At 41.0% G+C, this 21,420-nt stretch overlaps 1 protein-coding gene across 7 annotated transcripts in view; it reads left to right on the top strand.

Annotated features, from left to right (window-relative positions):
• veph1 (ventricular zone expressed PH domain-containing 1) overlaps positions 1 to 21,420 on the top strand; it is a 264,566-nt gene that overhangs the window by 19,351 nt on the left and 223,795 nt on the right. For 2 of the 7 annotated variants that reach the window (XM_072255377.1, XM_072255376.1), the window contains exon 1: positions 16,686 to 16,990. The exons of 3 other annotated variants lie outside the window; for them this stretch is intronic. The gene's annotated coding sequence lies outside the window, so the exon portion shown is untranslated. Of the gene's footprint in view, positions 1 to 2,615; positions 2,997 to 11,899; positions 11,915 to 16,685; positions 16,991 to 21,420 lie in introns of those variants that run through there. 2 more of the 7 variants (XM_072255375.1, XM_072255378.1) reach the window with 2 other exon arrangements.

Raw genomic sequence — 21,420 nt, 5'->3', positions numbered from 1 at the left:
TCTGGGTGCTAACATAGCGTGCCCACAACTTGCTAACTCTAATTTGTACATCATTGGAATGTGGGAGGAAAGTGGAGCACCCAGAGGAAACCCACACAGTCATGTTGAGAAAGAAGAGACTCCTTGCAGAACCCAAGTTGCTGGCATTGTAAAGTGTTACACTAACCGCTACTCTACTGTGCCAACTTTGGTGGAGACTTTGCCAATGGTGAGGGGCATGAATGTTTAGGGTGGTGAATACATTATCAGTCCAGTGGGCACTTTGTCTTCAATGCTGTTGTGTTTTTATCCAGACAAATGGACAGTATTTCTTCATGCACACAAAGTGCTGGAGGAACTTAGCAGATCAGGCAGCATCTATGTAGAGAAATAAGGAACTGACGTTTCGGGCCGAGACCCTTCGCCGAAATTCAGTATTCCATCACACTTAGATGGTGGAAAAGCCTTGGTATGTCAGATTTACATGCCAGCTCTTACAACCACAGTCCTTGTGTGACTGACCCAGCTCAGTTTCTGATCAGCAATGGCCCCAAATGTTGATGGTGTGGTCTTATGGATTACAATGCCACTGAGTATTAAAAAAAAGGCCAGAGTGTTGAAAAAGCCCAAAGCTGTCAAATATTCAAAAAAAAACTATCATACTGAGCTGTAAAATCTACAAAAGTGAATCTATAGGTTGTGGAGTCAGTTCAGAGTTGGGGGAGTGAAATTACCACACTGGTTCAAGAGCCTGATGGTTGCAGGGTAATCACTGTTCCTGAACCTGGTGATATGGGATAGGATGAGTTGAGCAATGGCTGTATTTTACCTAAAGAAATTGACTTTTGTCATGAAAATGAATTTTACCCAATTGTAAGATTTACATAATTCTCCATTTTTGCAGTTGTAACATCTGAAGTTCTTACTTTCTCACTCATCTGCTGTGCCATCAGAGGAACTTGTCAGGGCGCTGAAGCAGGGATCCAATCACAGAAACAGTACTGAGCACACAGTGATATTAACTGAGTATCAAATCCCGAGGTGCAAACAAAGTCAGCGTCAAAATTCAGGCAGAGATCAAAACATCCAGAGAAATCCAAAAACCAGAATCGGGAAACAGGCAGAGTCAATATTCAGATGGACAGAGTACAGATAGGAATGCTAGAAATGCTCAGGAAAATTCACTGGCACAATCTAGCAATAAGCAGGTGAAAACACAGGACTGAAATACACTGAGCAATAAACAGAGAGACAGATGATAGGTGGAGCACAATGAGACAGACGTGGCTACAATACAGGTAATAATGAGAAACAGATGAGAGACGGAGTACTCAGTAATACAGAGGCCAGAGTAGAGCAGGAGTGGGGACAGGAGCATATGGGGCATGAAAACCAGACATCCCACCTCTCCCGGAAGTCTCCCGCATATTGATAGTGGCTCCCTGATGCCTGCAAATTATATACAATACCCCGGAAATCGATTTTTTTGAGAGCAAGCGAGAGAGTGAGCATGAGAGAGTGCCATGGCAGAGTGTTCCAAAAAAAGAAAATATAAAACGTACATTACCCCAGACTACACTAAAGTGTACCCCTGCCTAATAGCCCAGGGGTAAAAAATAATGACAGTGTTGCTCGCAGCACTGTTTGCATCAGTGATTTTTCTATTGCCCATGATAGGTTAAGACTATAAAAGACCTGTTGAGGTGAGTTTAACAGGTGTCATTCATTCATTAGCATAGCTAACGTTATATAAACTAGCTGGCTAGTTCAGGAGCTACTTTATGCAGACATCTCACCTCTCCCAGAAATTGATGGTGCTACCTCCCTGCAATGAGTTTTTACAGGGTGGGATGTCTGGAAAGCAAACAAGAGCCCATGGCAAGACAAAACTAAAGACTGACGGCTAGGGGGAAAACACACAGACAAAGTTCAACTGGAGGTGCTGAAAGAACTCTCCAGAAATGAACTAAATTTGATGATTTTTGTGGTGAGCAGCAAAGTGATGTCACTCAGCAGAAGACAACATGTGAAGGTGGGGTGAAGGGGGGCCAGTACTGGGTGAGGAATTGGGATTTAATTCACTATTATATTAATGATATTCAATAATGAAACAGGCTGTATTCATATTTCTCTCATAACTAACAAGATTATAACATGCAATACCAATTTAGCAAAAACTAGTTAATCTTTTTAACCTCACAACATCGCAATTTTTGCTAATGGTCATTTTATAATCCACGAGTGACATTTTGAAATTGCATTCCGAATCATGTGCGTTTGCACATTACAGTCAGGCCCCTTTTAGTAGTTCTCCCCATCACTGTGAACTCTAGATATAATTTGAATTATCTCTTAGGGTTAATATGCTCACTGCCAGCCTGACTCAGGGGCTTGTAGTATTTGAGTTTAGAGATCGATTCAGCAGCATTGGCCAACCTGCAATACCAAGCTCACTTTCCATGTGGCAATTCTCAACTCGAGAATTTTCAAAGGAAAGTGAGACTGGTGTCTGGAGCACATTCAATAGAGCGGATTTTTCTGAATTCCTGAGCAGCAAACCAGTCGGCGGGCTGTGAAAATGTTCATTCAATCATAAAAATTGGAATACGAAGTGGCTCTTTCAGGTGCACTCATTTCCACTTTTATTCCTCATAAATGTTCACCCGATCCCCTCTGCTAACAGTGGAGTCCTGCTAACACAGCAGCCCCCCACCCCGTTAGTTGCAAGGAGGAAGCGCCGGCGCTCGGGGGCGTTCCGTTTTACCGGGGCCGTACCGAGGGCTCGGACCTTTCTCCGCCGAAAAGGAAATAACCAGGGAGTTATACCGTTCAACAGCTCGCTACTACGAAGGGAAAGATGTGGGGGCACTTCGTGCGTTTGAGTTTTTATTGTTGCAAAATCTGGAGCAAATACATGAAGAAGTAAGTCATTGAAGTGAAATAAAGTGCCAGAATATTTCACCTGTCTCACTACCGTCCCCAGATCGCAGGAACAAATCTAAAGGAGAAATAAAAAGGTATGGATGGACTGTACATGGTATTGTGTTGTACTTGTGTTTTGGAAGTGGGAATGTTGGATCACAAGGGCGGTTGCGGTTAATTTCCAGGTTCTCCCGAGGATTCCGTTCCCATGTTCCACAGTGGATGTGTTCACTTGTCGCTCACTCCTTTTGATCTCCCCGGGCATCTCGGAGAGTTCTCCAGACCCTCCCGGGAACGTCTCCAACATCGGAAGGGTGATTTTCAAAATCGTTCCCTTGCTGCGACTTTTTGTTCGCTTTTCTGAATGTCTCACTCAACTGGGAAAACTAAAATGTCACTGCGAGAAACTTGGCTCACTTGAATCACTCCCGCTGCAGTAATTTACGAGCGCCAATGGGCACTTGGTTTGAAGAACTTCGAAGTCAGAGTAGGCCATTCAGCCCCTCGAGCCCTCTCTTCAAGAAGACCTTGAAAGGCTTTTTAACCGAAAGGTCCTTTACATGGTTATTCCTCTTAAAACACTAACCATCTCTGTTTTTAATACACTGAGCACCTGAACCTCTACAGTCATCTTGGGTAGTGAATTCAAAAGGTTTGGGATCCCCAGCTACAGACATCCCTCCTCGCCTCTGTTCTGAATGAACAATCCCTTCTTTGTGATCATACTCCACAGAAGAAAGGAATCTTTTTAAAACTTTGTTATATACTCCTGGCCCTGATGTCCCCTCTTTTAACCACAAACTCTGCTCTGCAATCTAAAGCATGTTTCCACCTCTGATGTAGGTCCTTCATCTAAAATATAATTTTCTCTTTCTCTCCTGACTCTGACCGCCTGATCTGCTGTGGTCTTCCAGCATTGTTTGTTTATGTATTTAATAAACCTTGATAAAATTTTGGTTATAAATGTGATTAGACTGGGGAACAATTGATGCAAACCTTCCACTGGTATTAATTGTGTGATGGTGAGAGGAGAGGGCATTAACAGAAGCAATACTCTCTTTCATTTGTGTAAGAAGAGAATGCCACAGTGCTCTTAAAGACAATAAAGCCACGTTATAAGTAAAATATTAACAGTTAAATGTTTTACTTATGTAAACCTACTTCGGTCCACATGGTGCCCACTGATCTTGTACCATCTGATATGCATGGTCCCTCTCCAGGGACAACTTACTAATTTTTTAAAGCAAAACATTGGTCAATGATATTTTTGTTTAATAAAAAGATTTTAAATTTACTACTGACTGAAAATGTTTATTAAATTAGAAAGTGTTACAATAAATTTGCATTTTTAGTAACACATAAAATGCTGGGGGAACTCAGCAGACCAGGCAGCATCTATGCAGGATCTAGACAGGATCTGATGGAGGGGCTCAGCCCGAAACGTCGACTATACTCTTTTTCATAGATGCTGCCCGGCCTGCTGAGTTCCTCCAGCAGTTTGTGTGTGTTGCTTGGATTTCCAGCAGATTTTTAGTAAATCAGTTTTGTGTATATTTATGCTGAGAGTTTCTTGGGATTTACAACTTACACAGGGGACATCAGCAATAAATTCAGCATGTGTATTTATTATAAGGAATGCCATTTTCAAAGAAATGTTGGGTTGAAGATGTGATCGTCAAATACCCTTTCCCTTTGTCTACCGAAGTTAGTCATGGTGCTTTCAAAGTGATGAAGTTCACCATTGATGGCTGTCATCACAGAGAGATTACTCCAGAAAAATGAAAGGTGATCCAGGGACCTTGTCATAAAATCATGAGACATAGGAACAGAACTATGTCATTTCGCCCAACGAGTTTGCTGTGCCATTTGATTCTGGCTGAATTATTTTTCCTCTCAATTCCATTCTCCTGCCTTCTCCCCGTAACCTTTGACACTCCTGCTAATCAAGAACTCATCAGCCTAATGACGTGGCCTCCACAGCCGTATGTGGCAATGAATTCCACAAATTCACCACCCTCTGGCTAAAGAAATTCCTTCTTATCTCTGTTCTGAAAGGGATGTCCTTGCACTCTGAGGCTGTGCCCTGTGGTCCGAGACTCTTCCACTATTGGAAACATCCTCTCCACATCCACTTTATGTAAGCCTTTCAATTAACCTTTGTTGGAGGGCATTGTTGAACTGTAGGACAAATTGGTCGAGAACTTTTTGTCTCGCAGATGCTGAGGGTAAGGTCCATTCTTTTATATGTTTCAGTGAACAAGGCTTGGACCTTGACGACAAAAAGATCCATGTACTGCAGCCTGACTACTGTGTGGATGCCTTGGTTCTGGAGCGTAATCACATTACGTTGCACATTTTCTGAATAATTCCGATTAGCTTTATTCACTGCTTGGAATATTTTGTTGTCATATCTTGTTTGATAAGGCATTGAGTATATTGCCCCCATAGTGAACAAGCTTTAATATAATTATGACACATTAAAGATACAGTATTAGGACTTCAATTATTTTGAGACATTATATACTAAATAAACATTCTGTTTCTAGTCTATTTGACTACAACAGAGCAGTGCAATTCAAATACAGAAAGGAATAAGGACAAATTAGAATGCTTATGAATAATTGAAAGATAATTGGAATGATTAACTAGTTGATATTAATTATGTAGTAGTAGTTTATGTAACACAAATATCTTCTAAATGTTTCCTTTTTATGTTTTGGAATTATAAATTCAGTACTTTGGAGTAATTGCAGAAGTCAGTAAAATCCCAGGTTTTTGACACTGACTAACCATGACTTTTACTGGACTTTCTCAAACAAACCAAGGTGTTTTAAAAGTCAGACTAAAATATATCTAGTTTTGATAAGTATGAAGATAAGTTCCTGGCAGTATGGTTTTGTATAATAACCTCTGGGTAGAGGTGTGTGTTATATATTTAAGTAATTGTTTCTTATAGAAAATGATTTGCTTCAGGATTTGGAGATTTGTTGAGAGTGAATTCTTTGTAATTATGATCTTATACAAAAGATGGTGTTCATACAGTTGAAATGTAGTTGATATTATTTCATCTTTCTGTACTTTTTAAAAATTTTCAACTTTGAAAAAACCTTGAGTTTTTTTTCTTGATTTTAGGTAACAGTTTAGTCTGGGCAGAAACAAGTCAAACAGCAATGAGTTACACCCATGTGTCACGGACCCCGTGACGGGGATAAAGAACCAGCAGAGATGGAAAACACTTTGGAGTCTCGTATTGCTATAAACTAATAATATTTATTAGTAACTACGCAATACAGTAATATAAATGTAAATAAATCAAACAGGTTAGCAATTATTATATATAAAAGTGAGTGTGGAATATATATGTATGAAAAAAACCAAACTTCGTTAAGTCTAGGGGTAAAAAGATACAGTCTTACAATGTTGAGTAAAGTTCAGTTCAGTTCAGTTCGTGGTATTTAGTTGAGTAGTGATGGAGACAGAGAGAGAGAGTGAGTTGAGTCTTCAGGTGAGCTGATCTTCTCGTCGTCCTCCGAAATCCTTTACAAGTCACCGACTGTGACTTTAACCGGGGGAGCGGTCTTCTGTGGTGGAGCTGTTACCCAGGCGAGGGTGGACACATAGACAACTCCCCACCAGTCAACCCCTTCATCAGCGGTGGAATAGCAATTTGGATCGATCCTCCAAAACCCACTTTCTCTGCGGGCACAACAATGCTCCTTCAGTGTCCAGATCATGTGTCCTGAGGTCTGTATCATCTGACCTTCCATTTATTTCACCAGGCCGAGCATCACCTGTCATTCAAAGAGTCCCTCCCTCCTTTGTCTGTAAAGGAGTGCACAAGCAGGCAACAAGTCCTTGGAAGTAACATCAATAACCAGCTGAAAATCATAACATCGAGTGTCCACCGCCTTCGGTCACTATAGCAACCTTCGAGCTGCTCGGTGCTGTATCCAACTCCAAGCTCAGTAAAAACCCAAAGTTACTTCCAGTGCCTTAAAGTGACAGTCCAACCGTTAATCTTCGTCTCTCTCTGTCTTTTCAAAAGCAACATATCAGTGGTAAATAACTCTGTCTCCCTCTCCTTTCCAAACAAACCATCAATATAAATGTCTCTCTCCAAACAGTTAATAGGGGTACTCCTGGATCCCCTCACACATGAGAGAATGAAGAGATATCCATTATCCTTCTGTTTGAACAAATTCCTGCCCATAAAATTCATCATGACCACAAGTCATAAAAATAACTTTTTTTCCCAATTCTATTAGTTAGTTTGTAGTTGGATTTGGAAATATTGACATCTGTGATCGTGTGATCCAGGTTAATTAATTGACCAACAGTTAGTTAGTTAAAGGCTCCTTAAAATACTGCAGTCCACAGCTAAATACTGCAGTTCCCAAGGCACTGATTACAATCTTCTTATAGGGAGTAATACCTAACAGTGCCATTATCCTCACTTGCTGACCTTGGCATCCTAGATGCCTGTTCAGAGGTTACACTTGTTAAGGGCTTGAAATCCTGCCTGCCTTGGACTTTGTAAGCGGATCAATCAGTGTGAGTCTCTGTACCCTCATGGAATGTCCATTTGCTCATGAGCAAAATTCTTGTCATCATGAACAATTACAAACAATTTGTATTAACAACTTGGCTTCAAGAGAAACTTAACTCATAGTTTGTAATGCATTGCCACAAGTGAATTCTCTCTACCTTGCTAGGGCAATCTTGGGACTGAAAATAGTGAAGTATTGGTGTTGCCTAGGTTAGTTAGAGCTGTGAAGAAAGAAAAGAGAATTAATAATCACCAAAGTATTTGGCCAGCATCCTTTCAAGGCAATGATTCTGCCATCCTTGCCTGTTTGGATCAAATCCATTAGGATAAATCCAAATTACCCTTGAAAAATAATTTGGTTGGTACTCGAGGTGCCCTCTTATCCTTTGTGCAAATGACAGCACATGAAAATGGAGCTGCTGTGGAGGTGCTTCTCATTACTGCAGAAGTTCCTTTAAGAATGATGAAAATGAAGTATGGGAAGGCTGGTATAGACAAGCCACTTCATTGTATGAAAATGCCACAACTTTCAAGTTTGGGCACATGAAAAGAGGCTCACTACAATTGGCATGGCCCAGTAGGCTAGGATAATAAATTCCAGCCACAACGAAGCCAGGAGATTTACAACGGATTTTAATATTATAACTTCTCACTTTCCTTTCTGTACTTTAAAAGGCCGTGTGATATAGGAGCAGTATTGGGCATTTTGGCTAATTGAGTCTGCGTTGCCATTTCATCACAGCTGATCCATTTCCCTCTCAGCCCCTGACTAATCAAGAATCTGTCAACCTCTGCCTTAAATGTACCCAATGAATTGGACTCCACAGTTGCCTGTGGCAACTAATTCCACAGATTCACCACTCTCTGGCTAAAGAAATTCCTCCTCATATCTGTTGTGTGACTGCCCTTTGGTCCTAGACTCCCCTACTATAGGATACATCCTCTCCACATCCACTCTATTGAGGCCTTTCAACTTTTGATAGGTTTCAATAAGATCCACCCTCATTTTTCTGAATTCCAGTGAATACAGGGGCAGGGCCGTCAAGCCCTCTGAAATGATATGCCTTTCAATCCTGGAATCATTTTTGTGAGCCTTCTTTGAACCCGTTCCAATGTCAGCACATCCTTTCTTAGATAAGGGCCCAAAACTGCTCACAATACTCCAAGTAAAGCCTCACCAGTGCCTTATAAAGCCTCAACATTACATTCTTGCTTTTATATTCTAGTCCTCTTGAAATGAATGCTACGTTGCATTGCCTTCCTCACTACTGACCCAACCTACAAATGAACCTTTAAGGATTTCATTGTGAAGACTCCCAAGTCCTTTTGCACCTCGTATTTTTGAATTTTCTGTCCATTTAGAAAACAGTCTGTGCTTTTATTTGTACTACCAAAGTACATGACCATACACTTCTTAACACTCTATTCCATCAGCCACTTTGCTCATTCGCCTAATCTATCCTAGTCCTTCTGTAGCATCTCTGCTTCTTCAACGCTCCACCTACCTTTGTATTATCCACAAACTTGGCCATAAAGCCATCAATTCCATCATTCAAGTCATTGACATATAATGTAAAAAGAACCGGTCCCATCACAGACTCTTGTGTAACACCACTAGTCACCGGCAACCAACTAGAAAGGGCTCCCTTTATTGTCATTCTTTGCATCCTGCCAATCAGTCACTGTTTTATCCAAGCTGGTATCTTTCTTGTAGTACCTTGGGCTCTTAACTTGATAAGGAACCTCTTGTGCAGCACCTTGTGAAAGGCCTTCTGAAAATCCAAGTACACAACCTCCACTGATTCTCCTTTGTCGATCCTGCTTGTTATTTCTTAAAATAATTTATCTCAAGTATCACTGCTCATCATAACTACCCAGCCTATTGCAATGCAGTTCTTACTTTATCTCTCTTTTCCTGAGAATCAAGTATTTTAACCCAATCCCAGTTACTTGCAATGTTTACTAAGACATTTTTTAAATCAGTATCATAAGCACTTCTACAGTGGTCTATTTTGGAGGAGCTCTGACTTCTTATGAAAGTACTTCCACAATGCTTCTGGATAGGGAATTCCAGGATTCAAGACAGTAGCAATGAAGGAATGGTGATTTGTTTCACCATTCCAGCAGTGTGCAATTTGTGAGAAACATCCAGGTAATGGCTGAACAGTGGCTGGTTAATTTCAGGTTTCATATGCTAAAATAGAGGAAATGTCTGTCATTAAAAATATCCACTTGTTGAAGCTGCTCATGGTTAAACTACTGGTAGAAGCTCAATGGACAAAGGATTTGCAAGCACAATATGTATGTGATATTGTTAAAATTGGTAAATGTATTGAAGTACAGTGACAAACCCATCCTGCTTTCATTACAACAAAGCACTGAGATAGTACAAGGTAAGATAATAGCAAAGTGCAGAATAAAGTGTTAGCATACAGAGAAAGCGCAGTGCAAGTAGGCAGCAAGTTCACAATGAGGTAGATTGTGAGGTCAAGAGTCCATTCTTATCTCACTACGAACTTGTTCGATGGTCTTATAAAAGTGGAATAGAAGCTGTCCTTGAATCTGGAGGTACATGCTTTCAGGCTTTTGTATCTACTGCCCAACGGGAAAGGGCAGAACAGAGAATATCTGGGATAAGTGGAATCTTCGATTATCCTGGCTGCTTGCCAAGCCAGTGATAAAGTATAGACAGAGTTCGCAGAGGGGGCTGGGTTTGGTGATGTGCTGAGCTGTGCACATGTCTCTGCAGGTTCTTGTGGTCTTGAGCAGAGCTGTTGCAATACCAAGCTGTGATTTACCTAGCTAGGGTGCTTTCTGCTGTGAATTGATATGAAATGATGAGGGCCGAATGAACATGCCAAATGTCTCTAGCCTCTGAGGAAGTAGAGGTGTTGGTGAGCTTTATTGGCTGTGGCATCAGTGTGGTTGGACTAGGACGATCTATTGTTGGTGTTCATTCCTGAGAGCTTGAGCAGCTCTCAACCCTCTCAGCTTCAACACCATTGATGCATGTAAACAGGAGCAGGGGTACTGCCGCCCCCCGCCCCCCCCACCCTCCCTGAAGTCAATAACCCGCTCATTTGCTTTGTTTTCATTGAGGAAAAGGTAGGGTTGCTTTCACAATGTCACATGTTGGCATGTCGACAGTTGTGGCAGGCTTGAATGCTATGACAATGTTGAGTGTTAAGTAACATAGATGACAACGGGGCCGGAGTGTTCATTGAGACCTTCGGCCTGAGGTACCCACCGCTTGAAGCAGACTTCACTTTATACTAATGCCCAAGAAGAACATAGTAACTTGCCTCAGTGACTATTGCCCCGTTGCATTTATATCCACAGTGATGAAGTGTTTTGAGAGGTTGGTGATGAAACATATCCGAACTGACTGGGATCTGAACAAATTGAGGATCCAATTGCACAAGGAATTATTGAGGCCAAGGTCTTGAAGCTTATTGATTAGTTTTGAAAGGATGATGGTATTGAAAGCAGAGCTGTAGTTGATCAAGAGCATCCTGTTGTATGTATCTTTGCTGTCCAAAAGTTTCAGTGTTGAGTAAAGAGCTGATGAGATGGCATCTGCTGTGGACCTGTTTCTTCAGTTGGGAAATTGGAGTTGATCCAAGTCATTTCTCAGGCAGCAGTTTCATCACTAACCTCTCAAAATCAACAGCAGCATCCCATGGATAACTAGTGAATCTGGCAGCAAATAATATTGAAGCAGCATATACAGATTTACATAAACCTTGAAAAGGATACCTTCTCAATTACTGAATAGAATGAACCCTTTTTTAAAAAAAAAGTGGCGAAGTCTACCATAACTGCAGAATCCTCGTATTGTTATTTGTATAAAAATTAATTTCTCATCCTAAATCTGTCTTTCTCATTGATTGTCATTTGTTTCCAGGAACAATGCATTAACATAGAAAAGTAGGCAACTGATTTATTGATAGGAATTCAGATTATGGAAGTTGGTTTAAAATAATAGCAAATACTTTTTTCAAGCATATGTCCCTTCCTTCAGTAGTCTCATTCCCAGGGAATTGATAGGTCAATGCTGATTCAAAGGGAGTTCTTTTTCTTCCATCGGCCTCATTTTATTGAGGGAGTGTCATTCTGAATACAGAGAGTGTTAGTATCGCAAAAAACTAAGCTGCTCTCGGATTTTGCATTGAAAAAAACCATGGTAGAATTTTAATTCCATTTAATGGTTTTTGCTACAATCAAGACTAGCCAGCTGAGTATACCATTTAAGATGCATTTCTCAGTAGATTTTAAAGGCTGCATTCTTTGCATTCCTAGCTCACAACAGTTAAATAGATGGCTGGAAGTACGTGGTCACAGCAGAAACTTCCATTGCTTTTAATTCTCATTACCATGACTACAGTGTGCTGTGTGTTGCAATACAAAGGCAGCAAGAGCCTTTAGAATAAGTTGATCGTAATTAAGCCTACTGGGACCAGCATGCAGGTAAAATGATATATCACAAATTTACACATCTTTCTTTTGGTGCAAGAATAGCATTAAAGGGATAGGCTTCTCAACTGTTTAGAGGACGATCTGTTTGTACTGTATAGATATGGCTTCCTTACATTCTGCTCTAGTTTGAACTTCACAGCCAAAATGTGCATTATTTTTGTTTCTATAGAACTGACGAAAGAAAGTTTGTCATGAATTTGAGTTTATTGTAACAATAAACAATCCTATGGATCACAGAAAGGAACCTGGGAACTGAAGACTGAGTTACAAATTAGTGGTAGTCACGGTAGACTTCTGAGTTTGTGCCGCGTGCTTGTGTCATACTTTTCACTATTAATTTTTGAAAGAGAAAACTTTTTTTTTGTCAAGAATGCTAACCATTAGATAGAAATAATTGATATACTGAATAGAAGTAATGAATGAACAATGATTAATATATAATCTTTTAAAAGAAAAATGTTATCAAAAAATTAATTTATTGCATTTGTATTTAACATCATTTCAAGCTGTTTTTCATATTGTTATAGTGGTTATGTCCTCAACTTGGTTTTTCAGTAAAACACCTTTGCATGTAGTTTAATTTGTTCTCTTATTTGATTTTACTTTTTTATGTTTAAGTTAGTGACAACTATATTTAAGTAGCAAGGTGATCCAACGCTTGTTTAGAAGTGAGTTTTAAGTAACATCTTAAGATGAGAAGAGATTTACTCTAAAACAAGAAATCTTGCTGTTAATATCCCGGTATTCAAAATGGGAGAGGATTCTTGGTGGTGAAGTCAAAGAATAGGGAGCTTGAAAGTAATATAAGTCACACAGAAACATGGAATATACTTTCAGGGGAGTAAACAGTGGACATTGAAGAACCAAAAGTCTGAAAGGTTTAAGTTTATAAACTGTTAAACGTAGCAACTCAAGGTTAAGTTATAAAGAACTAGTGAGCTACCGAGTATTCAGTGACAGCAGTATCAAGTGTCATGGTGATTTTATGTCAAACTCCAGTGAGACACTATGTGTAGTTTATGCCAAGTGTGCTGTAGTATAATGTATTTATACTCCTACTATAATGGCAAAAGAGCTCTGATTTAAAAAGCCATCAATGACATGAAATTGTAACATAGGTAATCTGTTCTACCTTGTTCCTGTACCATTCAGCAGCACGAGATGGTTGGCAAGTCTCCTCTGATAGCAGTCTTTCACCGGGATGTCACCATACTTCTCTGGTTCCATCAGTAACGGCCAGCGAGACATTAGCCAGAACTCTTCTGCATTATCTTTGGGTACCCTGCGAAGATCCAAACTTGGCCCTGATTATTTCTTGTCCTCTTGTTTTCTCTTGGTAATGCCGCCCATTTCCGTGTCTACAGGTAGAATTGGATGCCAGCCTTTTTGGATGATTCCACCTCACCAATAACTCTAGACTCTCTCAGAATTTGTCTGATATTCCATAATAGGTAAACAGAAACTTCTTGAAATTAAATATTAGGGAGATCAATTTCACTGAACTCTATCATAAGCCATTCTCCCTAGCCACCGTCTTTGTTTGTTTCTCTGGCAAGAGTCAGAAGCTAAACTATACTGCTTGCAGTCTTAATCACATATCTCAGCCCAAGCTGAGCTTGAGCCTGTCTCCATGCTCAGCATACTTGCCTTACTTCTGCTTGTATTAGAGGTGTCCTGAAGAAGGATCTTGGCCCAAAATGTCAATTGGTTATTCATTGCCATAGGTACTGCCTGATCTACTGAGTTCATCCAGCATTTTGTGTGTGTTGCCTTCTAGTATTGTTTGACTCTGCCATGTTTCATTGCATCTATTGTATAAATTTCCATCCATGAACTTGTTTTCTTTAGGCCTGGTTATTTCAATGTGCCTTAGCTGGCCTTCCTCTTTCTTCTCTTAGTAAACTTGTTACCTTGACCAAAGTCTCACCATGTTCTGTTCACCCTCAATGCTCTACCATATCATTACTAGGCTTCCATCTAAGCAGTGCCTTGCTTTTTACTTAAAAGCTAATCAGTTTTAATATTGACAATAGTTAGGCTTTTAGTTCTAAGTATTGTTAATGATTATGAAGGTCAAGCTCACTTGTAATAAGGTATCAGTAAAATTCAAAGTACTTGGAAAAGAGCTCTATAATGTATGACTACTTGAGTTTCTTTAATGCCTGTACTATAACAAAATGGTTAGGGCAATTGTAATTGTCAAAGAAATTCATTGGTCCAAGCTTTTATACTAGAACTTTTAACAAATTAGAGGCGTACTTTTGGATTCAGCGACTACATTCAATAACTTGCTCTCTTCATTTACTTTATGGACATTTTGAGTCTGTCCTCATCAAAATGAAATGATCTTCATGGGTTGGAAATAGCTTGAAATCTACTTTTAGTATAAAAGTACAAAATATGTAGCTTAAAATATTATCAATATTCAATATAGCATTATAGTGAAAATATTAGATTGTTTATCTTGCAGACACTTTAAAAATACTGTAACAATGAGCAAAATGACTAGCACTGGAAAATGGGCACAAGGTTAACAATGAACAATCTTGCCTGTTGTAGGCCGAATGAAAGGTGGTGACGGATCAGCATTTAGGAGGGAGATTGAAAACCTGGCTGAGTGGTGGCACAACAATAACCTCCTATTCAATGTCAGCAAGACCAAGGAGCTGACTATTGACTTCAGGAGAGGGAAACCAGAGGTTCATGAGCCAGTCCTCATTGGAGGATCAGAGGTGGAGAGGGTCAGCAACTTTAAATTCCTGGGTGTTACAATTTCAGAGGACCTGTCCTGGACCCAGTATGTAACTGCAATTGTGAAGAAAGCATGGCAGCACCTCTTTCCTTACTAGCCTGTGGAGATTTGGCATGACATTGAAAACTTGGACAAGCCTAATAGATTGTAGTGGAGAGTATATTGACTGGATCATAGCCTGCTACAGAAACACTGATGCCTTTGAACAGAAAATCCTACAAAAAGGGTGGATTCAACCCAATACATCACGGATAAAGCCCTCCCAGTCATTGAATACATCTTCATGAAATGCTGTCACAGGAGAGCAACGTCCATCATCAGTGATTCCCCCCGCCCCCCCCCCCACCACCACCACCACCACCACCCAGGCCATGCCCTCTTCTCATTGCTGCTATCAGCTAGAAAGTACAAGAGCCTTAGGACTTGCACCATCAGGTTTGGAAACAGTTACTTCCTGTCAGCAATCAGGCTCTTGAATAAGAGAGGATAACTGTACCCACCTGACCATCATTGAAATGTTCTTATAAACAATAATCTCACTTTAAGGACTCTTTACCTCATTATCACATGTTCTCAATATTTATTGCTATTTATTTATATTTGCATTTGCATGGTTTGTCATCTTCTGCACTCCTGTTCATCTTTGATCTAGATTTGCTGAGTATGCCCACAGGAAAATTAATCTCAGGGTTGTATATGGTGACAAATATGTACTTTGATAATAAAATTTACCTTACTTTAATGGCATTTAAGAAACCCTTAAGATAGGCACATGGATGACAGAACAATGGAGGACTATGAGGAGAGAAAGTTTAAAAAGTTGGTACAAAATCATGGACCGAAGGACCTGTGCTGTGCTGTAGTATTCTATAATCCCACTGCTAAATCTACAGTGAGGGATTTGATAATGTAGCCAGCAAGAGAAAACTGATGGTTATGCCCAGTGAATTGGTTGCTGCACCAGCAGGGCTTCCGGAAAGCCCATGATCGAGTGCAGGAGCCTGGTGGAGTCCAGCAGCAGCTGGGAATAGACACTCAGTTGGAGCCCATCCTTTCCAGCGTGAAGCAGTGGAGACCTCCACTGTGGAGGAAGCTGCATTTTGCATCTTCTGCCTCAGCTGTCATCAGAATATTGGACAGCTGTTGTCATGGATGTGTGTTTAGAGCGTCTTTGGGGGCGGTGAGAGCAGTCAGCCAACCAGTATTTCAGCAGGTTACTAAGTTCACTGCAGCTTCACAACAGGGTGTTGGAGTAGCAGTTGTGCAACAATTTGCTGTCATCGCCGATCCCAGCATTACCCTTCTGCCAGTGACCTTGTTGCTGCCTTTCAGCCAATCAGGCTAACGGCTAAGGTGGGGCTGTTCAGTCTGAAGTTAAGCCTACTAGGTGTCATCCTGCAGGGACGTCTGCAGTCTTATCTACAGTGGGTCAGTAGTTTTACCCCCAGACAAGTTGTGTCATAGACAAAAGGACATGGAAATTACAGGGTGATGAGATGACATTTGTATTTTTGTTTATATTACTTTGCTTTAATTTTTGCAGTATGGCTGGGCAGGCCCTGTGCTGAGTCAACAAAATGGAAGGTACTTTGTGAGCCATTAATAGAAGAGCATTGAAGGTTATGTTCATTGGTATGACTGTAAGATTTGTTAATCACAGGCTAAACAATACTGCTCACTGCTCAGCTGTTGAGAAGTGAGGTTATGCAACATTTCTGTCGTCTGGAGAGCGTGACAAGACTCCCTCTAGTGAGCATACAAGGGCAGTCCAGGCAGCAGAGAGTCAGTTTCAATTCAACAGTGGGTTTGTTCTGTCATTGTAGATAGAAGCATGAACACTATTGGAGACTGGATTTGTATGCTCTGTGTAAAGTGTTCCAAACACTTTACCTTGCTCTGAAATAGTCTTGTATGGTGCAATGTATGAGACTGGGGGATGGATCCTGGTCCACCAGTGGACTGCAGTCATAGGACAAGGAAGGTTCAGACGATGCCACTCAGCACCATTGAGAGTCCTATAACCAGTCAGTTATAGCCTCGCTCAGCTTGCTACCCTCTTGGAACAGTCTGCCTCTGGTCTGATTTTGGCATGCAGTATTTCTCCCGCTTGGAAAGGGCCCAACATACAGAACTTGACAATAGCTGTCACTTTGTTACTCTCAGGCACTCTGACAATTGTCCTGGCATAGTTTTGGCGTTGGAGTTGTGGTCGCAATAAGTGGCATGACTCAGCAAGGCTCCATTAGTGAACCAGGGGGTGCTTCGTGCATTGTTATTTACAAAGGAAAGTGTGAATTTTTCAAGACAACCTTTTGGTGAGTAAACCTTTTGCTGAAAGTCCTTATTCCTCTGTGGGTCCTGTTATGTTTTGTAACTCCAGAAACTAATTGAAATTAAACACTGGAGCTGGGATATTTATCTACTTAGTTTTCCTTTTCCTTTCCTTTTTTTCCCCGTGAGGCATTCACATATGACATGCTGCTGTAATGACTTAGCCATTTATGTACTTCTTACATATAACCCATAGTGAATCATATAAACAGTGGGTACTTAATCAAACAATGTATATAGCATATTACTCAAATATTACTGAGGTATTAAATACACTGCACCCCTCCCTGTTTAGCTATAAACTGCAACTCAATATTTAGGTACATGTACAGGAAGAGAGTGCCCAAGACTTTTGCATAGTTCTGTATTTGTCAATATGAAGCAGAGATCAAGTTTGTAAATATGGTGAGAGCAAAGGATGTTGGGAATGGAGAGGGTGGAGCACCAAGGAAGGGGTGTGGGATAGGTAGCAGAGGAGTGCCAGGGGCAGGGGGTAGCATGGGTGCAGACCCACCCAGCCTTGAGACACCAGGCATGGTCACTTGATTCCAAACAATTGATTTATTGATCATCATAGAATGTTTCTCTGGTGCTGCCCACTCCCTTCCATCTCTCCTTTTTCCCAGCTATGATTCTCCCCTCCCTGCTCCCTCCCTACTCTCAGCCCGCAATAGGGACCCATATCAGAATCAGGTTTATCATCACTCTAGCGTTATGCAATTTGTTTTTTTTTGTGATAGTTGTACAGTGCAATACTTAAAATTACTACAGTACTGTGCAATAGTAATAGATGTGGCAACCCCGAATGACAATAACAAAGAAAAGAAAGAAGTTGGGGAAATACCAAGGCTTGAAAGAGCAGATAGAAAGGATGTGGAAATTTAAAGCCAGAGTAATCCCGGTGGTGGTAGGATCACTTGGGGCTGTGACCCTGGACTGGGAGAGTGGCTCCAACAAATGCCGGGAACAACATCTGAGTCCTCAGTCCTGAAGAGCCCACTACTAATACATATATATTATGGTAAATTATCCTATTATGGCCTAAGGATTTAAATGCTATGCAGGATTTCTTAGTCTTGTGGGATAACATCTTTCCTGACAAGGGGGCTCACTGTGGTTGACAGGTGAGACTTGTGGCTGTGAAACAACCTCAGGTTCTGGAGCCTTCTCTATGGTGGTAGTAGGAGTGGACTCTTGGACTGCAGTAAGTGGTTCTGACAGCTCTGAACGCTTCTCTTCTCTAACGATTAACACTGCTCTGGTAAACTAATCGATATGTTGTCTCCAGGTGTTATCGGATGCGATCTCCTATACGGAGGAGAATAGTCCAGTTCTGTCCTTAATCTTTCCAAGTACCACTTTTGATCATCATGTAGTCCCTTGGCTGGACTACTTGTCCAAGAGTGAAACAGCGAGCCTCCTTATACGAGTTGCCCTCAGTTTGTCTCAGCTGTTTGTTTTGGCCACTGCTCCAGAGATTGGGTTTGAGGAGACCCAAGTGTGAGCACAAGGGACAACTCATAACTGTTGAGTTGTTGGTCGTGGAGTGTGCTGCATTGTGATATGCAAGGAGGAAATTGGTGAGCTTCTGATTCTGTGTAGTGAGTTCTGCTGACATTGCTCACAGTGCATTCTTAAGACTGGACAAACCTTTCCATCAGACCATTGTGGCTGGGTGGTTTGGTGCAGATGTAATACAGTATGTCTTATTCCATTCATTTTCAGGAATGACTGAAACTGTTCTGCAATAAGCTATGGTCCATTGTCACTGACTTAAGTGTTCTTAACAGTTGTAGAGAAGAAGCTTCTCAACACATCAACAGTGTGCGCGGCTGTAGGGGAGACTATCGGGAACAGTTCTGGCCACTTTGTAGCTGCATCTGCTGCTACCAAAAAATTGATGCCCATGAATGGTCCGGCAAAATCCACATGAATCCTCTGCCAGGGCAACGCAGACCATTCCCAGGGATGGAGAGGCACTGCTCTTGGTCATTTCTGAATGTGTTGGCATCCCGAACAGTGCGTGGCAAACTGCTCGATCCGCTGATCTATCCCAGTCCACCAGGCAAAGCTTTGAGTCAATGCTTTCACGTTGACCATGCCTCGATGACCAGCATGTAGCTCCTCCAACACTTTAGAGCTCAGCTTAGATGATAACAACAGCTCTCAATCTCTGTCAAGGGCAAGTTTATCCCATAAAAATGGGTGAACTGGAATTTCTGCTGCAAATTCCAGCCATTTTGGGTTGCTGTGTGGACCTGAGATAGTGTGGGGTCTTTTCTGGTTTCACTTTGGATCAACTCTAGGCAGATAGGGAGACTTGTAATTTACATTCAGGAGAATACATCAAGAGAAGTGTCCTCTTTTGTAAATTTTGCAGTTACTTCCTTTTCCAATAGTAAACAGGATAATCCGTTATCATTTTCATGATTAGTTGTCAACTTGAATTCGATCTTGTAATCGTGTCCTCCAAGAAACAGACCCAAAATCTGCATTTTGAAATCTGCATCTTCAATCCACTGATAGAAACTTCTATCTGTGGATTGAAGATGGACACAAGTGGTTGACGATCAGTAATGAGAGTAAACTCTCTCCCGTACAGGTACTGGTTGAAATGTTTTACACCCCAAATCAGACTCAAGGCCTCTCTGTCAATCTGTGCATAATTTCTCTCTGCGGTGGTAATGGAATGTTATGCAAAGGCTTTGGCGTTTGGCAAAGGTGCTCACTTCCATCGCTCATAACTTATGATATGACTGCACCAATAACATAAAATGAGGTGTCACAGGCAAACTTCACTGGATGATGTGAATCATAATGAGTGAATACAGTGTCTGACATCATTTCCTTTGTCTTTTAGAAAGCTAACTTGCACTGCTTTGTCCATTGCCATTTCTTTCCGATTTGTAGTAATAAGTTCAAGGGGTGGAGCACAGTAGCCAGGTTCGGTAGGAACCTGTTTTAGTAATTGACAAATCCTAAAAAAGACCACAACTGTGACACATCCTTTGGCCTTGGGGCAACCACTACTGCTTGAATTTTCTTTGTACACTTGTGTAATTTTTGTGCGTCAATGGTGTGACCACAGTAAGTGATGCTTGGTTTAAAAAATTCACACTTGTCATTGTCATGCTCTGAGCCCATATTCTTCTAATAATTTTAACGCTGTCTTGAGATTTTGGAGATGTTCCTTGTCATTCTCACTGGTAACAATAATGTCATCCAGATAACAGTGAGTGCCTGGGCAGCCTTGCAGTACCTGGTCTATAGATTTTTGCCAGAGTGCAGGTACAGATGCTACTCCAAAAATAAGCCTATTATAACAATAAAGCCCTTTGTGAGTGTTTATATTGAAAAACACATTGAACCCTTCTTTCATCTCCATCTGTAGATAGGCCTCAGCTAAGTCCACTTTGGTGAAGTTTTCCCTCCAGAAAGACGTGCAAAGATTTCCTGTATACTTTCATTACAGGGTTGATAGTGACCTTAAAATCACCACAGATCCTGACAGACCCATCCTTCTTGGCTACTGGACCACTGGAGTTACCTATGGGGTCTTCTCAAACTCGCAAAGAATTCCTTCAGCCTCAATATGGTCTAGCTCACTGGCTGCTTTATCACGGATGGTATCAGGAACCGAATGGGTTTTGTCAAACTTGGGTGTGCTATTTTCACATAACACTATTTTACCCTTGATGTGTTTGAGATTCCAGTGCTATCCTTGAACACTGCTGTACCTTTACTGCTCAGCTGTACTGTCCCAGTTGTCTTATTGCAGGGGATGTGACATGCAAATGGTTGATGCATCTCCAATCAAGTTGCAGTTATCCCTGCCAATCGCAAATCCACAATGTGGCTTTCCTGTCTTTACCACGTACAAGCCCGATGTGGCTTGTTGGTTGTTGTATTTTACTGTTACGAATGTCATTCCCTTTCACTAGTATAAGTTCTTAGTTAGATATCTGCAGGCCACAGTTCAGTATCTGACATGCTGTTCAAACTCATTTTGTGGAATGACTGATACAGCCAACCAGTGTCTGATTCCATTTTAATTGATATGCCGTTCACTTCTGCTGTCAGGCATACAGACTTGGCTCATTAGCTAACTACAAACAGCCACGTGCTTCAGTGGTGAGAAAGCCACCTTCCATAAGCAACTCATGTCTAGAGTTGGTATGATTTGGGTTCAAACAAACAGGAAAGTTGGAATGGCCGGGGAGGACTGTGAATTGTCGTGAATGCTGTGTAAATACTGCCCCATGCAAAGTTATTGTTCACAGAAAACTAACAGATTGTTCACCGGCATAAAATTACAAAGGAAATATATTTACTAATATCTCAAAGTTAACAAACAACAGAAAAAATAAAAAATAAAAGGGCCCACTACAGTTAAACCAGTCTAAGGAATGCTACT

The sequence above is a fragment of the Mobula birostris genome, chromosome 4 (genome assembly GCF_030028105.1).
Source record: "Mobula birostris isolate sMobBir1 chromosome 4, sMobBir1.hap1, whole genome shotgun sequence".
Taxonomy (NCBI): Eukaryota; Metazoa; Chordata; class Chondrichthyes; order Myliobatiformes; family Myliobatidae; genus Mobula; species Mobula birostris.
Note: the sequence above shows the minus strand (reverse complement) of the source record. Positions and strands in the feature narration are given on the sequence as shown.